Here is a 13407-nt window from a genome sequence, read left to right as displayed (position 1 = left end):
GCATGGACCTCCAAGCACAACGATCTCGAGCCGCCATCATCCAGCGGCTCCCTGCAATCCGCTTGATATCCTCGGTCCACCTAGTAGGGGGTCGACCTATGTGGCCCATTGCCACTTCAGCGTCGCGACTCGCTGAGTTAGTGACTTTCGAAAATATCAGTCACATTAAAAATATATGGCGATTATTATTATTTTTTACAAAAAAAAAAGTTTTTAATAGTTTTACTAACCCTCTAGACCATGGTTTCTCAAACTTTTGGCTCCACGAACCACTGTTAAAATTTCCAAGTGACAGCGAACCCCTTACTAACTAATGGGGGACCTCCCCCCCCCCCCCAAAGAAAAATAAATAAATATGACTGTTGATGAAAATAATGTTTTTATTTGAATAAAAGGTACCAATAAACTACCAAAAGATATGTCTTTGTAATATTAATGTGATGGGTGTGTTACTTGTCGCATATGGATTCAATGTTAGGAGTAATTTTGAACAATTTTAACCTTAATAAAATTCTGACTCGGTATCAGTTATCAAGCCACCATTACGTCTTTACAACAATATGTCAAATGGCGAACCCCGCGTACCCCACTTTGAGAAACCCTGCTCTAGACTATCATCGTACTTACCCTCCCCGTAACACAACATAAATTGTTTTGGTCACATTTTAATGAAGAGATATGGCAAATGCTCTCAAAAATAGACAGTTTCTATTGATCTTATTTTGACGGCCTCCGTGGCGCAGTGGTATGCGCGGTGTATAAGGTAAGTGGTATTTACAAAACGAAGGTCCTGGGTTCGATCCCCGGCTGGGCAGATTGAGATTTTCTTAATTGGTCCAGGTCTGGCTGGTGGGAGGCTTCGGCCGTGGCTAGTTACCACCCAACCGGCAAAGACGTACCGCCAAGCGATGTAGCGTTCCGGTACGACGCTGTGTAGAAACCGAAAGGCGTGTGGATTTTCATCCTCCTCCTAACAAGTTAGCCCGCTTCCATCTTAGACTGCATCATCACTTACCATCAGGTGAGATTGTAGTCATGGGCTAACTTGTAAAGAATTAAAAAAAAAACTTTTTAATAGTTTTACAAACCCCCTAGACTATCATCGTACTTACCCTCCCCGTAACACAACATAAATTGTTTTGGTCACATTTTAAAGAGATATGGCAAATGCTCTCAAAAAAATAGACATAGTTTCTATTGAGTTTGTTAAGTAGACGCAAATATTCGGTCAAGTTCACCATCTTTAATGACCGGCTAGCGCAACACTAAACTGCAACTGTATAATTTGTTGCGGAGATTTTCCATGAACTCGAATGAGATAGTGCAAGACTCGGCAATTAGTAACGCGATCTTAGTACTTCTTAATTTCAAGGTTTATTCTAATCAGTAAGTAGTAACTTGTTCTGAAAATGCTTGGATGGCAAGATTGGAGGCAATTGGATAGGCATTGGGGATGATGACAGTTTATTCAAAAAAAAAAAATCAAACATTTATTTCAAGTAGGTTCAGTTTACAAGCACAGTTTGACGGCCTCCGTGGCGCAGTGGTATGCGCGGTGGATTTACAAGACGGAGGTCCTGGATTCGATCCCCGGCTGGGCAGATTGAGATTTTCTTAATTTGTCCAGGTCTGGCTGGTGGGAAGCTTCGGCATTGGCTAGTTACCACCCTACCGGCAAAGACGTACCGCCAAGCGATTTAGCGTTCCGGTACGATGCCGTGTAGAAACCGAAAGGGGTGTGGATTTTCATCCTCCTCCTAAGAAGTTTAAAAAAAAAAACTTTTGACACGTCAGTTGGCACTCAACAATGTTATGCTAATGATTTTCGAAAAGTAACAGGATATCTGCGATCATTAATTTCGGAGCTACAGGGAGTTGATGGGTCTTATTTGCGGTACTGTCACGGATCTCTGTAAAACGCCCCGTACAAAATGGCACGAATTAATGACGTCGTTATATCTTATATAGTTATATAATATCTTTGTTATGTGTGCATTTTAAGAAATTAAACATCACGTGTCTCAAACGATGAAAAACATCGTGAGGAAACCTGCATACCAGACAATTTTCTTAATTCTCTACGTGTGTGAAGTTTGCCAACGCATTGGGCCAGCGTGGTGGACTATTGGTCTAATCCCTCTCATCCTGAGAGGAGACTCGAGTTCAGCAGTGAGCCGAATATGGGTTGATATTGATGATGTATTAAAAAGGTATAAGTTTTTATCTTATATAGGTATGTATACATCAATGATGCATCGGTTAGCAGCCATATTGTTACTCTAACTAAAGGTCATCTGTGTCGAAATGCCGATCATCTTCGACTCCGACATTACGGTAATAAATTGCACTTCATTACTTAACTATTAAGTATGACCTCTGTCGGCCATGACTGGTTTCGGGTCATGACGCTACACTGAAATTACAAATACTAAACAATAGAGAATTGTAAACCGTAAAGTTTTGTTTTTTTATTATTTTATCCTTGTTGACATTTTAATTGATAATAGCTGACGCCCCGCGGTTTCAGCTGCGCAGTTCCCGTTACCGTGAGAATACGGGAAAAATATATCATATGGCACTCATAAATAAAGTGGTAAAAGAATTTTCAGAAAATCGATTTAGTAAATCCAGAGACTACCCCTACAACACAACAAACTTTGTATTACTTATACGTATAAGTATAATACACTAATTTTTTTTATTTTTATTTGAATTATTTATTATTTATAATCTCAGTGACGCGACGGTACCAATTCATCAGTATCGATAAACTCGTAGGTCTAAAAAATTACAAATAATAATAATAAATCAAAAAATCACGAATGCCTGGCTATCTCAGGCGCATCTAGAAGCTAAAATTAAGGATTTTCTCAGTGGAAACTGGAAGGTACACAATAACCTACTATAAAATCATATGGATTTTGTAAACAGTTTTATCATAAATGGACTACAAACATGTTTAGTCAGATCGCTGTTATGATAAATGAGATTAATGGCCTGACGTGCTCTGAATGCTTAGTGTTGCTACATCTAGAAAACTTTGTTTACCAAAGATTATTTTGTGTTGAAAATTGAATTCTGTAATTCTAATTTCAAGACAGTTTGGTTGATTAGGTAAGCTCCAAGAAAAACGTGTCAAATATCAAAACAATAATAAGTAAACTGCTTTTAATTCCACTTGATTTCTCTGTTGACGTGAAATAAATCTATTTACGTGACGTCACTCCTTTGAAATATATCTAATATATAAAATTCTCGTGACACAGTTTTCGTTGCCATACTCCTCTGAAACGGCTTGACCGATTTTGATGAAATTTTTTGTGTTTATCCGGTATCTATCCAACATCTATTTTTTATACCCCTAAGGGTAAGGGTAGGGGTAGGATAGAGGTAGTTGAAAGTTTACATCGAGTTTCACGCGGACGAAATCGCGGGCGTCCGCTAGTATGTATATAGTTTATACCTATACTTAAGTACCTATGTCATACTTATCAGCCGTTTTAAAGGCAGCACATTACAGGTCAGGCCAGGCCAGTACAGGCCAGGCCTGCGTCCGCATAGGAGAATAGATATATATATATTTTTTATTCTCTACAAGTTAGCCCTTGACTACAATGTCACCTGATGGTAAGTGATGATGCAATCTAAGATGGAAGCGGGCTAACTTGTTAGGAGTAGGATGAAATCCACACTCCTTTCTCTTTCTACACGCCATCGTCCCGGAACGCTAAATCGCTTGGCGGTACGTCTTTGTCGGTAGGGTGGTAACTAGCCACGGCCGAAGCCTCCCACCAGCCAGACCTGGACCAATTAGGAAAACCTCAATCGGCCCAGCCGGGAATCGAACCTGCGCCACGGAGGCCGTCAAAACTCCAAACTTAAATCCACACCACTCCAATGTGGGTTAACGGGCTTAGGATGATAATGCTTCAATCAATTAACGATTATTATCAGATATATCAGACATTGGGGTCCCAAGGAGCTGGCAGCGACCCCGGGAATCGCAGTGTTAGTCGACCCCCCACTAGGTGTACTGAAGACATCAAGCGGGTTGCAGGGAGCCGTTGGATGCTGGCGTCTCGAGACAGTTGTTTTTGGAACTCTATGCTTGTGGACGTCCATAAGCATAAGGATGATGATGATGATGATGATGACGATGATGATGATGATGATGATAAATATTAGTGAGAATACTAAAAACTTGACATCGTTAAAGTTATTTTAACTAATACAAATGTGATCATCAATTTGCAAGGTCTCTCGCACCTTTTTATTTTTGTATTTAATGAACAGAGAGGTTTATTGGCATGTTGTTAAAAACTTTATATTGATACCATCACGTTTGAAGGACAAGTTCAAAAATTAATTGCCTTGGGCCAAGAACCGGTTTTGAAACAAGCAAAGCAAAACAAGTAAGGGAAATGCTTGCGAAGATACTCTTTCACTCAGCCTAACACTCTTGCTACTCTCTAGTAGCATTACAAGTAACTTAGTATAATCATCAACATCATATCAGCCTTTTGTAGGGATTTCCTAACATCTCGATCCTGAGCCGCCTGCATCCAGCGAATCCCTGCGACTCGCTTGATGTCGTCAGTCCACCTGGTGGGGGGTCGACCAACACTGCGCTTTCTAGTACGGGGTCGTCATTCCAACACATCTGTACTAATATAATAAAGCTGAAGGGTTTGTTTGTTTGATTGAACGCGCTAATCACAGGAACTACTGGTCCGATTTGAAAATTCTTTCCGTGTTAGATAGCCCATTTATCGAGGAAGGCTATAGATATTTTATCCCCGTATTCCTACGAAACGGAACCACACGGGTGAAACCGCGCGGTGTCTACTAGTTTAGTACATTACTAGAATTTATTGTTAACAAATAAGAAGCTAATGAACGAACTTAAACATAATTACATTCGAAAATGGACAACTAACCCAACTAGGATTGTTATTTTCCATCATAGTCACGAATACACACTGACTTTTGGAAACATCCACCTACATAGAACCTATACGCTAAAATTAGTTTTGTACAAAATCAATCTCTAAATCAATAGCAAAAAAAGCCAGAATTGTCTATCAGAAATCTCCAGATACAACTTTATTCCTAAAAGATGGGTATGAATATAAATACAGTGAAAAAGTTAAGGCAATACTTGATTGGTATGCAAGTGGTGACTAAGTTTGGATTGAAAGGAATACAAACGTAATGCGATGGTAATAAAGCCTATTATGGAATGAAGCCACTCAGGCATGTCACAGGACTGACAGGTTACTCGTTCGGAGATCCTAAAGTAACCTTAAGTCAAGGTAGTTCAATATTCTTTACCAGGAATCGGTTGTTTTATATCTATTTTATTTGGGGAATGGAATAAAAGTATTCAGTTTTGGATCTCGCTCGCTTGGGTAGGTATAGTTACGCCTGATGGAAACAACGTTATTTTAACAAAGAATAAAATAAATAAACAGATGGTAAAGGTCGTTCCTAACTCGGATTTCCTACAAGAGTTGATATCGAATGTTTGTGTTTACCGTACCTACCTACTTTGAATTCGTAGGTGTATTGTTGTGGCTTTTCTTTTAATAAAATCCTTTTATTAACTTTTTATTAATATCACACTAATAATTAATATCATTTGGAACGCTGTGCACAGCGCAAAACGTCGGGTAAGGGAGAGCTATGCTTGTCCTTGTCAATTATGACAAGATGACACAATGACAGTTGACAATGTCAGCTGTCATTGTGTTCCGATTCACTCTATTACATCCCTCTCTCTTCCCCAAAAAAAAACACAAAAAAGTCTGTTACATGTACATAGTATATTACCAAAAAATTAATTGAAAATACTGGACCTATAAATTTTTGTCTATCTGTACCTAAGTGATAATCTCTAGATCTACTAAATAGATATTTTTCGGCGTTCATAGGTTTGTTCAATTGAGTAATTCAAGCTTTGTTTCATCAAGACCGAATGTGAGAAAAAAAAATAATTTCACGCAAACGTCTGTTGCAAGAACCTGTTTGTTCGCTAAAGTTGTTTTAAAAAACATTTGCTCTAAACTGATATCAGCGAGGTGTCTCAGGGTCACACAGGGTCTAAATATCCCCTCTCGTATATTTAGACCCCGTAGTGGGCTGCTAAAATAGGCATTTCATATACATGTAAAATCAAAAACATTAAGTATTAGTTATTTATTACGCATTACTTATAAAACCCAATTATTACGAGTAGTCAGCATTTTGTTTTTAAGCATTTTGTCTACATTAGCATGTAAGTGCTAATGATCTACATTTACTAGTGTATCATTATCAACCCATATTCGGCTCACTGTTGAGCACGAGTGAGAGGGGTTAGGCCAATAGTCCACCACGCAGATTGGCAGAATTCACGCAGAGAATTAAGAAAATTGTCTGGTATGCAGGTTTACTCACGATATTTTCCTTCACCGTTTGAGACACGTGATATTTAATTTCGTAAAATGCACACAAATTAAAAGTTGGAGGTGCATGCCCCGGACCGGATTCGAACCCACATCCTCCAGAATCAAAGGCAGATGTCTTTTCCACTGGGCTATCACGGCTCACAACAACAACAAACAACTTACTTACAAGTGTAATAGATACAATAAAAAAGTAGTATTTTGGTAAAATTCATGAATTTCGGGTGTTTTTCAAAATTGTTAACCGACTTCAACGAGGAGGTTCTTAATTCGATGCGTATGTTATTTTTTTTATAATGTTTATTACCTCATAACTTCGTTATTTAATAACAAATTAAAAAAAATCTTTTTCTGTTTGAAAGAGTATACCTACTTCCAGATTGGTCCCATTAATTTTTTTTAATTTTACCTTGTGCATAAATTATCTCTTTATGATATTATTGTAGACGCAGAAAAACGGAGATAAAATATAGCCTATAGCATTCCCAACAGAGAAAGAATTTTTGAAATCGGTTCAGTAGTTTCGGAGACTAATCATATCAGCCGATGGACGTCTACTGCAGGACATAGGCCTTTTGTAGGGACTTCCAAACATCACGATACTGAGCCACCTGCATCCAGCGAATCCCTGCGACTCGCTTGATGTCGCTGGGATTCGATAATAAAGTAAAATAAGCCTTAGTGATAGTTTATAGATGGCACTAACAGAAGCTAGATTACATTTATTTGCTTTGAAATATTAAGGATTTGTAACCGTCCATTTACGATTAAACAAACTATAGTTAAGTCAAACTGGTTGCAGTTTATTAATGTAATTAAAGTGCAGGTAATGTGTAAACTGTATCAAGTGAGCGACTATTAACCAATCATCTAGCACCTGTCTAGTAACCTTGCCCCGCTCGTTGTAACACAGACCTACTTACCGTCACTTGAGCAGATGTTTCTACAGTATAAACTACAACGTAGACCTCCTATATCTAATACACATGGGACTATACTATAGCCTTTCTTGATGAGTACTGTTTACCAACAAACGAATTAAAAATGAGGGTAGGTATTAATCGTTAGTCATTTCACTCTTTATAATAATTTATAATTAATTTCTTCTTAAATTAACGAAAATTTTGATTAATAAGCTTAGAACAATTTAGATGTGGTTAATCTATACTAATATCATAAAGAGTTAAATTTTGTAAGTTTGTAACATTCTTTAAATGGTAATCTTCGGAACTACTGATCCGAGGCTAATCCAAAAATGTATGCAGTACTTAAAATTTTCATTGTTTTGTGCATATTGATATAGATTTATTATTATTAAGCTTCTGGCCAATATTAGTAAACATATTAATTTAAAAGCCATTAACGCCTAAGCGGTATGAAGAACCTTCATAGAATTTTAGCAAAAAAAAAACATATAGCCTTATCCTCACGAAAACTATTACGTCATTGCTCGATCTTGACGGCACGAAGGTCAAAAATAAGTGCTTTTAGAGATTTTTTTTACACAAATACAAGATTAACGTTTTTTCGATTCCGGCTGACCGCTAACGTCTCTTCCTACCTACTTTAATTCCAACACGATTCTCAAATTGGTTCTTGAACGTCTATTATAAGTAAACTTTAAAAGGCAGACAAAAACTACTGGTATTTATTTTCCCGACCGACGAAGTAAGAAGTGTTGTTTTGTCGAGCTTACGAATTACTAAATCTACGAGGTACCTACGAGTAAATTTTTGAGGAATAAAATAAATAAATAAATATACTTAAACAATACACATCACTATCTAGCCCCAAAGTAAGCATACAGAGTAGCTTGTGTTATGGGTGCTAAGATAGTTGATATTATAATATTAATATACAATTAAATACTACATATAAATACACACAGACACTGGAAAACACCCATGCTCATCAAACAAATATTTACCAGTTGTGGGAATCGAACCCACGGCCGTGGGTGCAGAAATCAGGGTCACTACCCACTGCGCCACGCGGCTGTCAACAGGTAAACTGATTTTGTCGGGACTACCACTGAAAGATAGAGGAGGTTGTGGAGCAACATATAGGCTACTTTATATCCAAAAAAAACATGGACTTCCCGTGAACGAAGTCGTAGGCGTGCACTAATATTATAAAGGTGTGTGTAATAATTTGTATGTGTGTGTTTGTTTGTTCCTCTTTTGAGCTGCAGTTACTGAAGCGATTTGGCTGAAATTTGGAATGTAAATAGAATTTACTCTGGATTAACACATAGGCTACTTTCATCCCAGAAAACTCCACGGTTCCCGCGGGATTTGAGGGGAGGGAGAAACTGGATTTCAGTCGACAAAGTCGCAGGCGTTTGCTAGTTTAATATAAATTTTACTCGTTCACGGTAACGACGTCCACGCGAGGTTATACAATAAGAAAAGATGAGCAGATGGTAATATTATACACAAGGCCGAAATGATAATTCACTTTACGTATATTATATTCATTTTAAAATGCAATATTAACTCAGTTATTTCAATGTTGTTACCCAAAAATATATCCTTACAAGTGAAAAACACGAAGACTGTATAAGATTTTATACTTCACACTATAAAGATTGGCAATAAAGTGCTCTGAACTTTCGGTGCACTTTCGTCGTCATCAACCCATATTCGGCTCACTGCTGAGCTCGAGTCTGCTCTCAGAATGAGAGGGGTAAGGCCAATAGTCCACCACGCTGGCCCAATGCGGATTGGCAGACTACACACAAGCAGATAATTAAGATAATTCTCTGGTATGCAGGTTTCCTCACGATGTTTTCCTTCACCGATTGAGACACGTGATATTTAATTTCTTAAAATGCACACAACTGAAAAGTTGGTGCATGCCCCGGACCGGATTCAAACCCACACCCTCCGCCATCGGAGGCAGAGGTCATATCCACTGGGCTATCAAAGCGGTGCACTTTATTTATTTGATTATATGACAAATTTATTATCAGTGTGCCCGCCGACCGTTTTTGCAGGAAAAAAAATACAACGAAATTATAACACTTCGAACTTCACATTAATTTAGAAAAAAATAAAAATAAATTCATAGCCAAGACTAACCCAGGAGACAGCTAAAACTAAAATCATCACATCATCATTAACAACCCACACTTGGCAAACTATCGATCACGAGTCTCCTCTCAGAATGAGAGGGGACTAATTAGTAGTCTCCCAATTTTGTCATCCATCCATCCAAAAAAGGATTTGCAAACTTCACACTCGGAGAGCAAATTATGAAATTTCCTCGCGATGTTTTTCCTTCACCGTTTTGATGCACACGGTATTCAATTCTTTAAAATAAACGAAATTGAATTGGATGACGAGTTGGATACATAAAATTCAAATTTAAATTTCATTTATACTTAATTTACAAGCACTTTTGAAAAGTCAAGTTATGTCATGATTTAATGATAGTAATTGAAGTAAAAATAAAATACATTAAATATATTACTTAGATAAGCAAAATAATACGTGCCTAACACACAAAACAAAGTGTAACAAAACATTGAGATAGTGGTAACTAGATAGTGCACTATTGCGAAAATCGACCAACTAAAGCAAACTTGCACTAGTGACTAGTGAGACATTGACCGAATTGCAGTTACATAACAAGTAACCCGCCTTAACTGGCCGAAGTTATGGTTAGTGAACAATCTATGTTAGTTGTAACATTTCACAACCTTCTAACTGTTTTATAAGTAAGTATATCTTACTATAGCTTATAAAGTCGTGATAGCCCAGTGGATAAGATCTCTGCCTCCGAATCCGGAGGGTGTAGGTTCGAAGACGGTCCACGGCATGCACCTCCAACTTTTCAGTTATGTACAAATATCACGTGTCTCAAACGGTGAATTAAAAATATCGTGAGGAAACTGCATACCTGGGAATTTTCTTAATTCTCTGTGTGTGTGAAGTCTGCCAAACCGCATTGAGAAAGTGTGGTGGACTATATGGTCTAACCCCTCTCATTCTAAGAGGACTCGAGCTCAGCAGTGAGCCGAATATGGTGATGATGATCTTTCTAAATTACAAATGAAAAAACAAAAATTTTATTTGACAATGGGGATGATGACTAGGTTTGAATATATTGATTTTTATGATACATTCGGGTAAATAGGGTCAATGTTAACTAATTTATACATAAAAAGCAAAGATTGTCTGGATATTTGCAAAATAAATGAGATTATAAAATTTCAAAATCTATTAAAAATATTTTATCGTAATTAGATGAAAATTCATACAGTTTTAGCTTCCTTACATTAAATGTGACATTTTTTAATATATGAACTATAAGCATAAACGCACAAATAACAAAGATATTAGTAATTTTGTTTGAACGCGCATACAAATCTAACGATCACTACATTGCCTATGACGTCATTATTTCAAGCCATTTTGTATGGGGCGTTTTTCAGGGATCCGCGGCAGCGCCGCAAATCTGACTCTTTAAATCCCTGTAGCTTCGAAAGTAATGATCGCAGATACCCTGTTCCTTTTACAAAATTGCTTTACTATTAGTATACTTTTAATTTATATACAATTTAAAAAACTGTCATCATCCCTATTAGGTAAGTAAACCAGCTACTGGGAATAATTTAAAAAAAACACGAGGATTAAATATAGCCTGTGTTATTCGCTGATAGTAGCTCGTATTCCCTTAGGAAGTAAAAAAAAAATAGCTTTATTTCCTTACAATTACAGATTTTTTTTTGATAATTATTATTAAATTTTACAAGTTGTATAGATTGTTAGTGGCTTAGTTGATATTATCTAATTTTTATATTATATTAGTAGTGTTAATTTTAATTTTTTTTATTATTCTTTTTTGTACGGACTGAATAAAGCAGTGAAAGCCTTCTCCAATTGTAGCCATTGTATTCTGTCTCTGGATGTTCGTTGCCATGCCATTTTTTTTTTATTCGCTGATAAGTGATAATGTACACGTAGTTTTCTATTGGTTGGTGGTCAATTGGAATGAATTTTAACATTAGGTTTAGTGGTTTAGCCGTAAAAATGTAACAAACAAGCAATCTCACTTTCGCATTTTGTAATAATAAACTAGCGTTGTTATTTTGTCCGTGTGAAATACAGGTTTCAATTATTAAATTTATAATGATTTAGATAGAAAATATTCACAAAATACACGATTTTTTAAATTAACTAATTAATTTAATTAATCAATTTTACTCAGGCAACCTATGTGCAATGTGTCATTGTGAATATTATGTATTAATTATTTCTCTTCCTATTTCCTACTAATATTATAAACGCGAAAGTTTGTATGGATGTTTCTTGGATGTTTGTCACTCTTTAACGCCGCTACTACTAAAGCGATTTGGCTGAAATTTGGAATGGAAATAGATTTAACTCTGGATTCACGCATAGACTTTTCTTTCCGGAAAAATCCACTGTTCCCACGGGATTTGTGAAAAAAATTAATTCCACGCGGACGTATTCGCGGACGTCCGCTAGTCACTGATAAATAACAGAGGGCCTAGTGGCAGTTTAATACTATCGCGTAAACGTAAACGCGAATTTCTAGGGAATTGAAACAGCGCCATCTAGCGGCACTATTGCACAACTGTTTCAATTCCATATAAATTCGCGTTTACGTCAACGCGATAGTAACAGTACGAAAATATTGAAACTCCCACAAAGCACACTGAGGGCCTAGTGGCAGTTTGATACTGTTACTATCGCGTAAACGTAAACGCGAATTTCTAGGGAATTGAAACAGCGCCATCTAGTGGCACTATTGCACAACTGTAATTCGTGTTTACGTCAACGCGATAGCTGTAACAGTATAAAAATAATGAAAACTCCCACTAGGCACACAGATGAGTGTATGATCTTAGACCAAGTTGTCAGAATCCAATTTTTGCTGTGTCTGCCCTCCGAGAGTAATTTGTTATCTACATACATCAATCAGCAATTGAAAATTTTAATATCTTTTGTTTATGTTAAGTAAGGCTTTACAAAGAGTTATTACAAAATTGGTGACATTGGTCCATAGTTGCGCGATACGTGACATAACACATACATACATACTACAAGTAAGTAGGTATATGTCCTCATTCGTATAGGATTCACATTGAAATGCAAAAACATGCATCTTTATACAGTTGAAGAAGGACAAGGCTTTTTGTTTGCACAACTTTTTATGGCCCTTTTTACGGTTACGTATTAAGGTAGAATAGCCCGGCACTCCCTCTGAGTCCGTGATAGCCCAGTGGATATAATCTCTGCCTCAGATTCCGGAAGGTGTAGGTTCGAGTCCGGGGCATGCACCTCCAATGTTTCAGTTTTGTGCATTATAAGAAATTAAATATCACGTGTCTCAAACGGTGAAGGTAAACATCGTGAGGAAACCTGTATACCTGGGAACTTTCTTAATTCTCTGCGTGTGTGAAGTCTCCCAATCCGCATTGGGCCAGCGTGGTAGACTATTGGCCCTCTCATTCTGAGTAGAGGGAGACTCGTTCTCAACAGTGAGAATAGTTGATAACGAAAAGCCCGTCACTCAACCTTGGAGCAGCTTCGTAGGCATTAGCTTTAAATCGTCTCTATATCCTGAGAATTGTCTGGCCTTGTAAAAGATTCATTGGAGTAATATGGTGGGTGTAAGCTCTATTTTCCCTGTCCGCTCTCCTATAAAAGACCCGGTACTGGGCCTTTATATGATTATCATCATCATCATCAGCCGATGGACGTCCACTGCTGGACATAGGCCTCTTGCATGGACTTCCAAGCACAACAGTCTCGAGCCGCCAGCATCCAGCGGCTCCCTGCAACCCGCTTGATGTCCTCGGTCCACCTCGTGGGGGTCGACCAACACTGCACTTTCCGGTGCGGGGTTTCTTTTCCAACACCTTGGCACCCCAACGTCCATCGCTTCGTCGAACTATGTGGCCTTTCCATTGCCACTTTAGCTTTGCGACTCGCTG

The 13407-nt window shown here is 37.6% G+C and overlaps 1 protein-coding gene across 2 annotated transcripts in view; it reads left to right on the top strand.

Annotated features, from left to right (window-relative positions):
- LOC112048345 (torso-like protein) overlaps positions 1–13407 on the top strand; it is a 64034-nt gene that overhangs the window by 11090 nt on the left and 39537 nt on the right. The window lies entirely within an intron of this gene.

The sequence above is a fragment of the Bicyclus anynana genome, chromosome 23 (assembly GCF_947172395.1).
Source record: "Bicyclus anynana chromosome 23, ilBicAnyn1.1, whole genome shotgun sequence".
Lineage (NCBI taxonomy): Eukaryota > Metazoa > Arthropoda > Insecta > Lepidoptera > Nymphalidae > Bicyclus > Bicyclus anynana.
Note: the sequence above shows the minus strand (reverse complement) of the source record. Positions and strands in the feature narration are given on the sequence as shown.